Raw genomic sequence first — 16316 nt, forward strand, 5'->3', positions numbered from 1 at the left:
AAGATCCAGCCAAAAACTCAAAGAGACCAGAAGAAGAAGAACCCAAGGGAAGATTTGAAGCAAGGATATTACCTGCGCTGGGCTCGGTGGCCATGGTCTCTGCCGCTGGGCGGATGCTAGCGCCGTCCCTTGGCGGAGAGCTCCCCCTTGCCGGAGAGCCACCCCCTGCCGGAGAATCTCTTGCCGAAGAATTTTCCCTAGGCGGCGTAGTTGAAGTAGATGGCATGCCGGGGGCTGTCTCCGGATGCTCCTGGTGAGGCTGCTCTGCTCCTACGCAAGGCAACAAGTGGATATCAGCAAGACAAGTACCCATGCGCGCCTCACCGCGGCAAAAAGTTCACACACTTACGCTGGGGGCTGCCATGGAGGAAAGTCGCCAGGTCCGGCAAGGTTGTCTCGGGCGCGCCACCTGTTGTCACAGTGGGCACGTCCTCGACGATGACCACCGGGGCCTTAGCTCTCTTTGCCGCTCTCTGGGCCAGAGTCCTAAAGAGGAGCAGGCTCAGGGAGAAGCAATTGAGAAACAAGAACAACAACAAAAACCGAAGAAGTGCGAGCGCAGCAAGAGAAGCTTACTCTTCTTCATCCTCCTCGTCGGAGCTCAGCGCGGAGAAGTCGAAGCCCAGCGCGCTCCCAGAGCGAGGAGGCGGAGGGGAAGCTTCCCTTGGCCGCTTAGCGGGTGCGGTGGTGGCGGTCTGAGAAGACCCCGCTCCGGCTGGCGGCACGGCACGGGAAGCGGCAGGGATCGAAGCGGTGGTTCGGGTGGACCCCGCTCAAGTTGCCGCCGTAGCATGAGGCGCTCCCGCGGCAACGGTGTTTGCCGTGGTCGAGCGCGTCACGCGGTGTGGTGACTGTTGACCCGTTTGCCGCCCTGCCTCGTCGCGAACCTTGTGGAGACACCTCCTGGGCGGCGTTGGGGCCTCTGATTCTGGTGGGCCGTCTGGAGGCAAGGAGGAAGAGGAGTCGACTTGCCGCGAGCTGCTCGTATCCTTGGTAGGCTCGCTCGGCTCGGCGTCTTTCCCGGCAAGCCCCTCCTTGCCGGCGGACTCCCCTTGCTCGCCACAGCTCGCCACTTCTGCCGCGTCTGCTTCCACGGTGGTGAACCCAAACTCGCCCGCGGCTGCGGCTGCCGCCTCCTCCTCCAGCCTGGTGGCGATGCGCGCCATCTCCGCGTCAGTAGTGTCGCGGGTGAGGCCGTCTTTCTTGTCGAGGCGGACAGCCACTTCCACCAAGTTGTCGAAGAAGTGCTGCACGACCTCGTCGGCAGGCTCCTGCCAAGTTGGCACAATCCCGTTTGAGTCGCATTCCGGCATCATTGCACGGATGCGGTCGAGCGCGGAGTTGTTTCACAAAGGCACGCCGCCCCCCGGTAACCTGAACACCTCGGGATGCTGGGAGTCATACCTGAACAGCTCCTGCAGCATCGCGTGGAGTTCCAGAACTGTGAAGTTGTAGTTGAGGCCCGGCCGCAGCCTCATAATGTCTGCCGCGTTCTTGAACTCCCAAGTTGGCCTCCCCCGCTCTTGCAGGGGGGCGATGCGGCGGCGGAGGAAGTCTGCGCCAACCGCGCCGACAGTGAGCCCGGCATTCCGGAGACGCAGGATCCTGGTGACGGCGATCCCCAGCCTGTCGTCCTCGGGGCCAGGTCGCTCCAGTCGTCGCCGCGCGCCACCGGGGTTTGGCGCCGGGCGGTGAAAGGCCGCGGACTCTCCTCGACAATCCAGCACCAGTCAGCCCTCCACTCCTCCCACTTGTCGTGGAACTCTCCCTCCAGATAGGTCTCCTTCTTGCCAGGCCTCGAAATCCAGGCGATCCCGCCGGATAGAGGCTCTCCTCTCTCTACTCGAGGAGTGAAGAAATGGCGGAAGAGGGCCACATTGGGAAGAACTCCGACAAAGTTTTCGCAGAGATGCGCGAAAACTGCCATCGTCAGAACGGCGTTGGGGGTGAAGTCGAGCAGGTGGAACCCATAGGTGTTCATGATGTCGCAGAAGAAATCAGAGAAGGGCGGGTAGAGCCCGCAATAGAAGAACAACGCGAAGAAGGCATACCCATTTGGGATAGTCTCACAGGCGGCGGCGGGGAGAACTCTTGTGCGCGGATGCGCGCGCGTCTCCGCCGACCAGAACAGAGAATAGTCCGCCTTCAGCTCCATCGCGCCGAGCCTGGGGGGAAAACAGCCCGCGTCTTCCGCAGCGCCGCGAGCCGATGCGCCTCGGTCGTCTTCACGGTCTTCCCCCTGTCGGCTTTCGGAGCCATGGCGGAAGCAGTGGAGGGGGTCCACGGCGTTGGTGGTGCTGGCGGCGGCGGAGGGCGGAGCGCTGCTCTCTCTCTCTGCTTTGGGGAGGCGAGAGGGCGGCAGAGATTTCCGAGATTGGGAACGGCAACGAGCGAATGGGCCAACTGCCCCCGCTTCCCCTGCTCTTAAAGGGGGAAGGGGGCGGACGTTCCGCATTTCGAGAGAAGGAACCCCCACGACCTCCCCCACGATGCCGCATTCAACGCGTGCCGTTCGGGAGGAGGGCGCGGGGGGAAGCGGAGGAAGGTGCGGCGTGACCTAGGCCGCGCGTGCCCGTGCACTGTTTTGGGCCTGGCCCAACAGCGCTCGGCACCGTGTCTGGCCTAGGCCCGGGGGCTCCTGTTGGTGTACCAGAGTAGGGGGTACCCTTGTACCCCGAACTTGTGCACGGGCAGTTGCAGCGTCCCGCGGCAAGGCCTGCCAGGTCACCGCCAAGATTCCTTGTGGTCCCTCTGAAGACCATTCAAGAACAAAGTACCCAAGACAAGACGCCGGCAAGAGGAGCTTGCCGGGAAGAAGGCAAGGCCCCGGCAAGAGGAGCTTGCCGGGAAGGCCATCAGAAGCGTCCCAAGGCCCCGGCAAGAGGCGCTTGCCGGGAGGGCCGTCCGAGGCGTTCCAAGGAACTTGCCGCGGCGCGCTACGCGCCCCGACAAGGCCCGGCGAGCGACAAACTCCCGGAAGCGACAAGTCGACGGACGCGGCAAGGCGCTTGCCGCGGCAAGCCCCCACTCCACGCCCGCGCTCCAGCACATCCACCCACGTGTCGCTCTGGGGCCCCTCCCGAGCGCACGTGGCAGGAGGCTGTGCAGCTAGGTGCGTGCGGTGGCACGCAGGCGCTGACAAGACAGCCATCGTGGCAAGACGGTGGCGTCCCTAGCGGTCCCTTTCGGTGCCGTCTAGGCGACGCAGATGGGCATTTAATGCCCTTGTCCCCTGCCATCGGGGTTAGGTATGATAACAATGTAGCAGCTAGCTGTGCCTACTACAGCACCTAGCTGTGCCTACCCACGGCACCCTTTCCATTTTTGCCCTTGGCCCCCGTTGCTCTATGTCGGTAACCCCTTGAGTATAAAAGGAGGCCCGTGTGCAACGTAGAGGGGGTCGGCCACCTCGAGATCTCTCGCGAGGTTCAGCAATCCCACACACTCACGCTCACTCCCGAGCTAGAAATGAATACCAATCCACAAAGCAGGAGTAGGGTTTTACGCATCCTTGCGGCCCGAACCTGGGTAAATCGCTCGCGTGCTTCACCTCGATTTACTCCTCGCATGACCAACCGCCCGCTTGCTTCGCCTCGATCTGCTCTTTGCGCAACCTCCGCCCCCCGCCGAACCAAAAGGGACCCGGTCCGCCGGTCCCATAGGTGCCCGTGGATCAGAAACCCCGGCATGTTGGGATAGCATGATGGTTGTGTGATATGAACAATAGCTTTCTCTACTTTTGGATTACTCTCCAACACCTTGTCAACCTATTTTTCTTGAATAGATTTGGCACATGTACTATTTGATTCGGCCTTTTCAATAACAGAATTATGTTTGTTATCCGAACCATTTTGCTTCTCATTGGTTCCTCTAATTGGCAAGACTTCCCTTTCTTCGTATTGCCTCAACAATGTAAAAGGGCCAATTTGATTGCTCTGTGGAGGAACATACTTGATATATGGTTGAAGCAACTACTCCTGACGCTTCTTCGTAAGTGCTTCATAAGCTAGGCGATGTTCTACTGGTAATTCCTCAAGTTCGGTGTGGTAATTCGTTGACAATATTCCATGTGAGCTCTGGCTTGACCTTGTCTACACGGGCCATTAATTTTTCTTTAAACTTGGCCCAGCTTGCATAGGCTTGTGCCCCGACACTTTTAGACCCGTCCGGCAATGATATGCTGCCGAAATTCTGTTGTGTAGGGGGAACATGTTGGAAATATGCCCTATAGTGTAACATCCCAAATTTCTAAATTCTGGAATGTTATAATAAATAGATAGATTTGATTGAATGTTTGATTGATTGACGGAAAGTGAGTGAAATTCGAAGCTTTTTGAAAGTTAAATGAGAGGGAATAAAAGGACTTTCCCAAACTTTCACCTTTGCATTTTATGATCTCCGTGAATTCAAATTCTTTTCACCACGAAACCCTGGAGAGAAGATGACATGACTTCTTCCATTTATTTAAATGACAAGGGGTGTTGAAAATATTTGAATTTCATTTGAGAATATTTCCAATTCTGAAACTTTATGCAACTCAATGATTTTCACGAGCGAAGATAAAATGACTTCTTCAAATTATATGAAATATGAGTTGGGAGTTTCAAAGGATCAATTTCAAGGTCCTTTTGGAATTAATTTTCAATTTGGATTTATTTGAGTTTTATTCAAATTATTTTTCTCAAAAAATAAAATATATGGAAATTAGGGTAACATGATTCCCTACATTAGAAAATTGGAGAAAAATTAAATTGAAATCATTTTGGTATTTTTAAAATGATTTTTGCTGGATTTTAATAGACCAGTAGCACTCTTTGATTTATCTGAATCTGTGTGGATTTTATTTGAAGTTATAAAAATGTTCATGTCGCAGAAAATCTTTTTCTGAAAATTTTGATATATAATATGCCTATATAAAGTTTTATTTTTATTTTCATTTTTTTAGTTTATCGCATTCTGTTTAAAAAAACTGCGCGCGCCTGAAACTAACTGTCGCCCACGTGCGCATCATAGTACCAGCGGGCGCCCTATTTTTTTTCTTTATCCTTTATGGGCTAGGCCCAGCCAGCCTTTTTAGTTTTTTTTCTTTTTTTTTCTTAGGCCGAATTTTCCATAAAAAACTGCACCGCAGCGTGCGCGCGGTCGGCCGAAGGCCTTTAGGCCCATCCGTCTCTTTTCTTCTCTGTTTCGTATATTTTTGTCTATGTTTAGTCCCACATTGCCTAGCCTTTGACCTCTAAACCTCTTTTCCACCAATAAATATAGACCCATAGAGCCTCCAAAAATCATCCGATTCGGGTTAAATCAATATTTTGGTTTGACTAGATTCATTTAAGAAAAATATATTTCTCCTCTCTGGCACGACTTCTAGAAATTTTCTCTTCTCTCCAAAGTCATCTTTTGTCTGCCTTATAAAGGTATCTCTCTTTGTTTTTTTTCTTCTTATACTTTCGTAGTTTATTATTTTTTAGACTAATACGATAAAATAATTAGATTATCAATTAGTCTACGTATTTATACATTAGACCCTAGCCTGTATCTATATTTTTACCCGTAAAACAGCTTGGCCCTGATTTCTCAAATAGCCATAACTTTTTACTTGTTTGTCCAAATCCAACGAAACCAACGCCCACTTCTTCGTTATGATCCTCTCTATCCAGTAATCCAACCCAAACATGTTTTTGAAATTTTCAAATTTCGAATTTTGTTCAGATTTATATTCAAACTTCTTTTGAACATAACTTGAGTTCCGTAGCTCCGTTTGAGTTGATTCTTTTTGCAAATCGAAGCTCTTGACCTAAACTTTCTGATAAGGCCAAATTCATATAATTTTGGTGCTGTTAGAAATTGTTTTATGTTGCAAGAGATATTTGCTTGGTTTTGATGTTTTCCGAATCGACTTCTTCGATCTTTCTGATCTTTTGAGTGATTGCTTATGTATGGTTACTATTGCTTGCTTACGATAGATTGACCGGAGTGTGACGAGTAGATCTATCAAGATTTTTGAGTGTGAATCATCTTCATCAACATTGCAGGCAAGTTCACACTTTGATCATACCTTTTTCATACCCAGTCAAACCTCCAACATTGCATGATTAGGATCTAATTAAATTGTGGGATGGGAAGTAGTTGATGAGGTAGGAACCTATCACCTGTTTATTATCAAACCCCTTGGAGTTACTATTACGTTATGCTTATATTGCCATGCTATGCTCGTAGACGTGGATTGGGTTTTGAGAGTATTCATGACAGATGTGAGATTGTTAATTAATGGTTTAATTAAGGTGGCAACTTAAACACACATCTGGGTGGATTGAGGCACCTGGTTATTCTAGGATTGCCTGTCTAGTCACCTGGGTAGACCAGGATTGCCTATTTTTTTTATGGACCGCCACCCAGGCTCAAAGGGATCATGAGATTTTTCATGCTAGAAACTTCCGTGTGCACCCACAAGCTATTATGGGCTCTAGCATAGTTGACTAAGTCGTGCGAACTCTTACAGTGGTAGACTAGCAGATGTAGGGGATGTACGTGGTACGGTGTACCCGATCGTAAGGTGCTAGCACTTCTGAAAGACTATGTCTCGGTCATCCGTTTCTCAAACACCGTGCAGTGCGAGATATCCAACGGAGGAGATCGAGTCTTATGGGGAAAAGTGCGCAAACCTCTACAGAGTGTATAAACTAATCATGGTTAGCCGTGTCCCCGGTTATGGACATCTTGAGTATCTAGTACTTGGATTATCATGTGAATCTCATCATGTTACTTTAAATTAAGTTTGTTGGGTTTAATGATGTTACTTAATTGGGATTGAGAATGCTGTCAACCGTTCTCAATGTTCAACAACCACCATGATAGTAAAATAAAATCTATTTCTTTGCAGTAAGGAAAAATTGGCTTTTCGCAAAAACCTTATAACCGTAGAGCTTTTCCACCAGCCAAATATGCATGTAGTGATAGCCATTGTTCATCATTCTCTATGGTGTGAATTTGCCAGTACATTCAATGTACTGACCCTTTGTGGCTGCAACGTCTCATGTTGCAGGATTTCTTGCGACGAGTAAGTGATACGTTAGGGTTACGATTTCTACACTCAACTTTGCCGTTGGTGTTGATGGGAATCCACAACCTTGTTACTTTCGCTATTTGGATTGAGGCAATAGTATTTTACGTTACTTATACATGTGATTTACCTCTGTTATAAATCCTCGAGTACTGTGTGTGTCAGCATACCGATCCAGGGATGACACTTAAGCACAGAGACTTGATCCATTCGGGTCGGGTCGCTACATATAGGCAATAATATTATTATATTTCCATATTCATACTTGAGAGTTTATATTTTATGCGATAACTGCTATGATCCTGGAATACGCGATTCAGTGGAAAACTCATATGCACGTGTCGAATGATAAACGATAAAATTTTGTTCCTAGTCTTGCATATAACTAAGACTAGCTCAAGTGTTGTTGTTGATCATGTTTTTTGGATGTTAGGATACCGTTAAGTATAATGATAGTCCTAAAAACAACATTGAGAGTATGACGCTAGAAGAACGATCGTATTGAATAGACCCAAACTTGTTTGTTGTACTTTCAGATAATATCATCAGAAGTCAATTGTTATAACATGAAGTGTTAATGTGTGATTCAGTTCCTTAGACCATGAGAGTATCGTAAGCACTTCTTACAGTATGATTAACATTGGGGTTTCTCAAAAGTCATCTGTAACACCGTGATCATAACAACAACTTATAGGATCATCGAAAAGTTTGATAAGGGACTAGATAGCTCGAGAGTGGAATTTGCTCCTCCGATGATGGAGAGATATTCTTAGGTACCTCTCTATGTGATGGTATCCATTATAGTTTGGGTAGACACACGTGACTATGTTACGGGGATGCCGGAACATGTCAACGTGAAGGTAGAACAAAACCAATAACGAGGAGACCGGTATAGTGAGCATGTGTGCGATTCAAGAAGATACTGATATATCTCACCTCGGGCTTTGTAAATATCATGAAGAAAATGAATAACACATGATAACCAAAGGTTCACTCGAATGACATTCGTGTACTCATAGGGACGGATATGGATGTCCATGGTTCCGCTATTGGCCATTCAACAAAAGGGGTTTTGTTCATGTCTATGTTTTACCGAACCTGCAGGGTCACAAGCTTAAGGTAATCATGATCTGTTGAGTGTTATTAGGACAGGGAAATATTGAGAATACATTTGTCAAATAGTTTCACTAACATTTGAAATAGTTTCGAGAGGAACCGAAAGCGCTTCAAGGTCACCGGAAGGGTTTCAGAGTTTATCGGACGATACTGAGTATTACCGACAGAAATATATAGGTCGAAATTGTTTACGAAGATGTTAAATTAATATTAAAAGGATCTAATAATAGTTAGGAGGCTTTTATATTTAATTAAATATTAACGAGCCTTAAAAGGCTAAGTGGTGGAAGGAGAATTCGGCCACATGGGCCCAATAGGGGGAGGCTGTCACACCCGATATGCAACCCTATCCTAGAGGAACTCGAAGGTCCCACCAAGGATAGAAGCGCATATTGGAGACGCTTTTGCAAGGTGGATATCATTACATCATACCATTACTTAATAGTTGGGGATACATACAAAGGGCATAAAAATGCCACAAGAATACATCATACATCATACATGAGAACAACATCCGACTACGGATGAAACACAAACAGAAGCTCAAACGACATCCACCCTGCTAGCCCAAGCTGCCGACCAGGAACCTAACCCAAGATCGACGAAGAAGAAGAAGAACTCCAAAACAAGTAAACATCGCTCTCACGTCATGATCATCGCATTACCTGTACCTGCAACTATTGTTGTAGTAATCTGTGAGCCATGAGGACTCAGCAATCCCATTACCATGCGTATCAAGACTAGCAAACTTTAATGGGTATGAAAAGGATAAGTGGTGAGGTTGCAACAGCACTAAGCATTGTATGGTGGCTAACTTACGAGTACAAGAATAAGACGAGAAACTACACAATGGTCGCAAACTAGTAATGATCAAGAAGTAATCGTGAGCTACTTACATTCAAACATAACCCAACCATGTTCTCCTGTCGAACTTCCCAAAAAGAGACATTCATGGTTACGCATGCGGTTGGTGTATTTTAATTTAGTTTACTTCAAGTTCACTATAACTGGATATTAACAAATTCCCATCTGCCACATAACCGCGGGCACGGCTATCGAAAGTTTAAACCCTGAAGGGGTGTCCCAACTTAGCCCATGACAAACTCATGATCCATGGAGACAATCCTCCATCTTGGGACCCTCCGATCAGACTCGGAATCCCGGTGCACAAGACATTTCGATAATGGTAAAACAATTCCAACAAGACCTCCCGACGTGCCGACACCCTGATAATAGCCGCGCGTATCTCGTCTCAGGGCACGGCGGATGAGCTATGGTTACAGCGACCAAAATACCCCAAGTTGCCAAGGGGCGGCGCCGCAAGCTGCTCTATTGGGACCAACACCATCAGCACTGGCCCCCTTGTACGTAGAAAAGAATCCTCGGGTTCATGACGCCCTATGCCAATTAATTATTTATTTCAATATTATTATGGCAAATGTTAAAACCAATGTTGGGCCTTGCTAGAAGAGTTTTATTCAAAGCGAACTGTCTAGAGGGGCCCGTAAACCCTCAACATGTTAGGGACGCAAAATCAAGGAACATAACACGGGTATGACGGAAACTAGGGCGGCAAGAGTTGAACAAAGCACCAGGCAAAAGGCCGAGCCTTCCACCCTTTACCAAGTATATATGTGCATTAATTAAATAATATATATTGTGATATCCCAAGATATCCATGTCTCAACATGGAACAACCTGCAGCTGCAGCTGCAACTAGCAACGCTATAAGAGGGGCTGAGCAAAGTGGTAACATAACCAAACAACAGTTTGCTAGGAAGGGTAAAAATGTTAGAGGCTATCATGGCAATTTCGGAGGCTTGATAAACAAGTGGTAGGTAGCGCGACATAGCCATAGCATCGAGCCAACTAGCATAGCAAAGATAGTAGTGAGATCCAAGGTGATGGTGATCTTACCCGAAATCTTGCTAGGAAGAAGAACGAGTCCATGAAGTAGACAATCACACGTAGTCGAATGAATCCTCACAATCGCAACGAACAAGAACTATCGAGAAGGAGCACAACCGGAAAGAAGCAAACAACATGGTAAACACACAACACATAAACAAATACATGATGCTCAATGAAGTATGATGTATGAAAAGGCTATATGATGCTACTAATGGCAAGAGAGGATGCATACAAGAGCAACACATCAAAGCAAGTTTAATTGAGGCCGAAAACAACATATAACAATTCTGGAAACTCCCCATATGCAAATTTCGAAATTGGTACTGATCTGAACAAAACATTATATTAAAGTTGTTAAACATAAAGTTAAAGTGCACCAAGATGATCTACGCGTCTTTCTAGTCAAGTTACATATAAGGTTCATTTAATTCGGAGCTACGGCCTAGAAGATATGAGCAAAACAAGTTTAACATGGCATTGATGCAAAATGCATGCAACGCAACATCACAAACACTCCCAAACATGGATGCAACATGGCATGATGAAACTACATGAAAAACCTAGCAAGTTTCATATAGAGCATGCTCCAAACGGAGCCACTGTTCAACACATACACTCAATACAATTTTCAAACACAATGTGCCCAAAACAGCAACTAAGCACTTTGCAATCAAGGAAACAACATGCTACAAGAAACATATGGACACAAACTTCATATGCGCTCAAAGTACAGGTTACATGCTTCAAATAACAACAAAATTCATGTTCATAGGCATCAAGATTAAACCAACATGATCAATGCAACAAGCCACTTTATAACACAGATTATGACTTGGTGAAAAATAGGGCATCCATGTGAGTAGAAATAACATGTTGACATGTTGGAGGCATGAAACAAACATGCTATAGTGCAAGATCATGACAAAAAAAGCATGGCATTAAAGTACAGGTTAAACATCGCAAAATATTTTTACTAAGCATCTCCATATAACCCATAGATCAATGGCAATCATCAAGACATAACAGATTCTCAAACTTAGTGAAAAACAAAGTAAGGCTGAAAATAGATTCATGATGCATATTTTGAAACAACAAAAGTATATGCTACATGAACATATCATGGCATCAAGTGATATAGCAAGCGTGTACAGGTAAAGCACTACAAAACATGAAAACTAAGCTACTGCTACAAAGCACTAGAACATGCTCAAAATGTCATGGCAAGAATGCAAATGATAACAGATTCACAGACTTAGTGAAATAAACTGAACATGGCAGGAACAATGACAAGTAGACATGTTTGCGAGCTTGTGAAGCTCACCAAAAAGCATTTCAGGGCATGTGACTTTAACCAACAGCAAGAAGGCATATTTGTGCAACTACTCATGTCAAGAACATGGTCATAGGATGCATAGATCACTAGCTATTCACATGGCAAGAATGAACTTACTGTTAACAGGCTGACAACAACATTATTTAGCAACTTTAGAGCATGGTAACAACAAGCTACATCAGGCCATAATTGCAAAAAAGGCATGGATGGATAGAGCTTAACAAGAACTACAAACCACCCTTATTGAGTATCTCTAGATTATGCATGGATTCACTTGTAGCATAAAGTTAACTACAAATCACAGTCACTGAAATCAGCAACAGCAAGTACCCTACTTTGCATGCTTGTGCTAGTCATGAAAGGGCACATAAAAATACATGGATTACACCACTTTAAAGATGGCATGAATATGCTTCTAAAACATGTAGACATGATTCTCAAAAGATAAACACACAAAATGCTATGAAAAAGACAAATCAGCAAGTTATGACAATCTCCAGCAACTAACATCATTTAGCACTCTTGCAACGATGATTATGACAAGAAGATGCATCCTATCATGAATTAAACAGCCATCAACATTAAGAGCACAAAGAGTAGATCAATTTACATTTCTATATTGGTTCAATATGATGCACGGTTACCGAGATACAAGCAAGCCAAAATGCAATATGATGATTATCCTCAGGCGAAAAAGACTTAGCCAAAAATCAGAACTAAGCGCGGGCAAACTAAACAACGCCCGGGGCGGGATTTTGCAGAAGGGTTCACCATGGGCCTGGCCCAGTTGAGGAAGAGGTCGGGCAGGCTGCCTTGGACACGGGGGCTGGGTTGAGGAGAGGCCCGGAGCTGGGTCGAGCTCGCGGGGCCCACACGGTCGGTCCTCCTCGATCCCTCCTGGATCGGGGGGAGGCAGGGCGGAGGCGCAACACCAAGATGGCTCAACGGCGGGGGCCGGGTCGGGAGTCGGCGGATCTGGCCGGAGGAGGCCATAGGGCGGTGGATCTGGTCAAATCTGGCCTCGGGGAACCCATTCCCAGCGGCGGCGGGCGATGAACTCTGCGGCGCGATGCACAACGGGGCCGGTGGCGAGGTTCCTGCACGGCATCGCTAACGGGGTGAGCGTCAGGAGCAGAGAGAGAGAGAGAAGGCAGAGGAGGGGAAGAGAACAAGGCAAGGCGGCATAGGGACCTGGAGAGGTCGGCGGCGGCGGAGCTCCGACGAGCTGCGGGTCCGGGCGATGGGGCGCAGGGGGGCGCGCGGGAAGGTCAGGTGCGGCTCGGTTTCGGCCTGGGGCGGGCCGGCCTCAAGCCCCGGCGGGCCTGGCGGTGGGGCGCGGTGGAGAGAGGCGGTCGGGCCACGTGGTACGCCGGGAGAGGCTGCGGGCCGGCGGCGTGGATGCGTCCGGTCCAGGAGCACGTCAGGCAGCGGAGGAGGAGGTAGACTAGGGTTTGCCCGAAAATTGTGGAGGGGAGGCTAATATATAGGTCAAGGGATCTAGGAGAGGGCTATTAAGGTGTGGCATTCTCCCACACGATCGTGATCGAACGACGAAGAGCATGGAGGGGGTTTAGATGGGCTAGTGGGTTGTTGTCGAGGGTGCTGGGCCGCAAAGAGTAGGAGGGCTTCGGTTAACGTGGTTAACTGTTGGGGCATCAAACGACCTCCAAATTGAATGAAATTTGACAGGCGGTCTACCAGTGATGTACCAAGACCACTCGACAAATCCAGGCCCATTCCGAGGATGTTTTTATCCCGCTCGCGAAACGAGATCTGAGAGGTGCAATGGGTGCATGTGAGAGTGTCGGATTCCGAAACGAAAAACGGAGAAAGTGACCGGATGCAAGTTTGAAAAACATGATGATGAAATGGAGATGATGACATGGCAAAATGCAACACACAAGCAAATGTCATGGCAACGACGATGAATAACTGGAAGACACCTGGCGCATCGAACTCGGGGCATTATAGAGGCCCCACCTTTTCCACTTGGAAGCCGAATTGGAGTGGGGGGAGGACTCCGGGAGCCCCTAGTCGGTGCCTTCAGTGCGGGTTAGACAACTTGGCACCCGCATGTTTCTTGATTGGGCTGGTTTTGAATGTGGCCCATTACCTACTGACAAAGAAAAACATGAAAAACAAATAGTGGGAGAGCTGGGGTTCGAACTCACCACCTGAGATCTACAGACTAAAGCAACAATTACTAGACCAACCTCATCTTCGTATCCACTAATAGAAAAGAGTTCTAGTTATTGATTTTAATAGAACGTTTAGTTAAATTTAAAAATTACTTGAAAAGTTCATCGGTTCTAAAAAATTTCATATTTTTTAAGAAATGTTCACAAAAAATTGGAAAAAGTTCGTTGATTTTAAGAAAAGTTCACAAAAAATTGAAAATTAGTTCATTGAATTTGAAAAGGTTCATTCAATTTGGAAAAGTTCAATCAATTTGAAAAAAAGTTCATCAAATTTGCAAAATAGTTCATCCATTTTAAAAAAGTTCACAAATTTGAAAAAAGTTCATCGATTTTGAAAAAATCTTCATGAATTTGAATGAAAGTCCATGGATTTTGGAAAAAAGGTTCATCGATTTTGAATAATAAGTTCATGATTCGTTTAAGAATCCATGCATTTAAGTAATGAAAAAGGGAAAAGCAAGGAGAAAAACTAAAATGTGAATGAAAACGTGCAGAAGAAAAACCACGATTGAAGAAAGAAATAAGAAGAGAGAAATGAATGTTTTCAATATGGCTGGGATGGCCGAATGGCTAGTGCCCTTCCCTCCGAACACAAGGTCACGGGTTCAAAGCCAATTGCAACACCTTTTTTGCGAGTTTGCGGAAATAATATGGGCCGACCTAGCTTGGTACACTGCAGGCGCCCGTTTGCAAAATACACAGTAGCGGGCGCCTGCAGTGCCAAATAGGATTTGCCGAGTGATGTAGGGTGGAAACCCTAGCGTTGATATTTCACGATTTGGAGGGGATCCCGCGAAGAAGATGAAGAACACGAGAGGGAAAACGTGAGGGGAAACGAGAGGAAACACTCAAATCAACGAGGAACAGTCACACATGTTCTAGATCCATTATCATGAAGAGTGATACAAGATCCAAACGCAACAAAGGACGATACAAAATGTCTTCTCTGTGAGGAGGTCTTGAGGGGTCTTCCGGTGATGGGGTCTTGAATCCACTTGGTGGATCCTCTCCGTAGAGGTCGTGAACTCTGATGGAGAAGGTATCAAGTGGATTAGCAAAGCTCTATATCTCAAACGAGCTAAACCTATGCTAACCCTAAAACGTAGGTAGGAGAAGAGTATTTATTGTCTAGGGGGCAAAAGGGTACACGGGCCTCGGCCCAAGTCATTGCGCGTAGGCAGGGCCGGAAGTTTCGGGGTTGGCCAAAAGTTCTAGGCGCTGGAGGTTCCGGGCAGGACTCCGGGCGGTGTCCGGGCTAGCCAGAGAGTTGGCATGGCGTGAGCGAGGCTGGGGTCCGGGGGCCAAAAGGTCCAGCAAACCGGATGTTCCAGCGGCCAAAAGGTCTGTTCCAGGTTCCGGGCTGGTTCCGGGAGTGTTGGCACGACCGGGTTCGTCTGGGTCGTCGGAGGTCGGAGGTTCCGGGGTGGCCGGAGATTTCGGGAGCCGGAGGTTCCGGGCTCTGGCTGGAATTTCCGGGCTAAACAGAGAGTTGGTGACTGATCCTTCTTACTCAGCTCTCAGTGCAGTAGCTTGTGTGTTGTACCTGATTACACATAGTGTTTCTGACTTACGCAGAAGCCATGTCTCACTCGAATGTAAGGGGAACTCAAGTAGGAGAGATGTCACCTCAGATTGAATAACACGTGTGCGAGCTCTTGTCATGGGTCCACTTGGTGCTTGGGTAGTCGTGGTAGTATCCATGGGGATGACCGTGGATGCTCCGCATCATCTCGCCCCCCCTTGGGAAAGATCTGACCTCGGATCAAAAACCTCATCGCCATGGTAGGGAGAGAGATCTTTGATGTTGAAGATGTCACTGACGGAGTACTTGTCGCGTGGGATGTCGATCTTGTAGACATTGTTGTTGTAGTGTGCGAGCACCTTGATGGGTCCATCGGCTCAAGGTAGAAGCTTGGACTTGTGTTCGTTGGGGAAGCGGTCCTCGCGCGGGTGTAGCCAAACAAGATATCCAATGTGGAATATCATGGGTTGCTTGTTGATGTTGAGCTTGGTCGCCAGTCATTGAACTTGGTGCTTGATGGTGTGCTATGTATCTTCATGCATCTTCTTGAGGTAGTTCACATGTGCACTCGCGTCCATGTTGGCGCACTCTTGTAGTGGTAGAGGAATAATGTCCAATGGGGACAACGGTTTGAATCCATAGACGGCCTCGAAGGGGGACTTGCCGGTCGTACAGTGTCTTGTGTGATTGTAGGCGTACTCGGCGATTGGTAGGCACTCTTCCCACTCTTTGATGTTCTTATTGATCAAGACGTGTAGGAGTGTAGATAGGGTCCGGTTCGTGACCTCCATTTTCCCGTCAGTCTGAGGATGGTATGCTGAAGAGAACAAAAGCTTGATTCCAAGCTTGGCGCATAGAGTCTTCCAAAAGTAACTTAGGAACTTGATGTCGCGATCCGAGACAATCGTCTTTGGCACTCCATGTAGGCACAATATTTCCCTAAAAAAAGATTTACAACATGTGTCTTTCTTGTTGCATGGAATGAAATGAGCTATCTTAGAGAATTGGTCCACAACAACGAACACGAAATCTTTGTCGTTCCTAGTTCGAGGTAAACCAAGCACAAAGTCCATACTATATCTTCCCACGGGTGATATGGAATTGCAAGTGGTATATAGAAACCATGGGATTGAGCTTTAGACTTAGCTTTGTGACATGTAGAGCATCGGTTGG

At 47.1% G+C, this 16316-nt stretch overlaps 1 long non-coding RNA gene across 1 annotated transcript; it reads right to left on the reverse strand.

Annotated features, from left to right (window-relative positions):
- Window positions 1-8597: 8597 nt before the first annotated feature.
- Window positions 8598-12002, reverse strand: LOC147975764 (uncharacterized). Its single transcript, XR_015602074.1, has 2 exons — window positions 10097-12002; window positions 8598-8856 (listed from the first exon to the last, which is right to left on the reverse strand). It is a non-coding gene; the product is annotated as an uncharacterized LOC147975764 (long non-coding RNA).
- Between the last annotated feature and the right edge of the window lie 4314 nt (window positions 12003-16316).

The sequence above is a fragment of the Triticum urartu genome, chromosome 4A (genome assembly GCF_056163025.1).
Source record: "Triticum urartu cultivar PI428250 chromosome 4A, HENAU_Tu73, whole genome shotgun sequence".
Classification (NCBI taxonomy): Eukaryota; Viridiplantae; Streptophyta; class Magnoliopsida; order Poales; family Poaceae; genus Triticum; species Triticum urartu.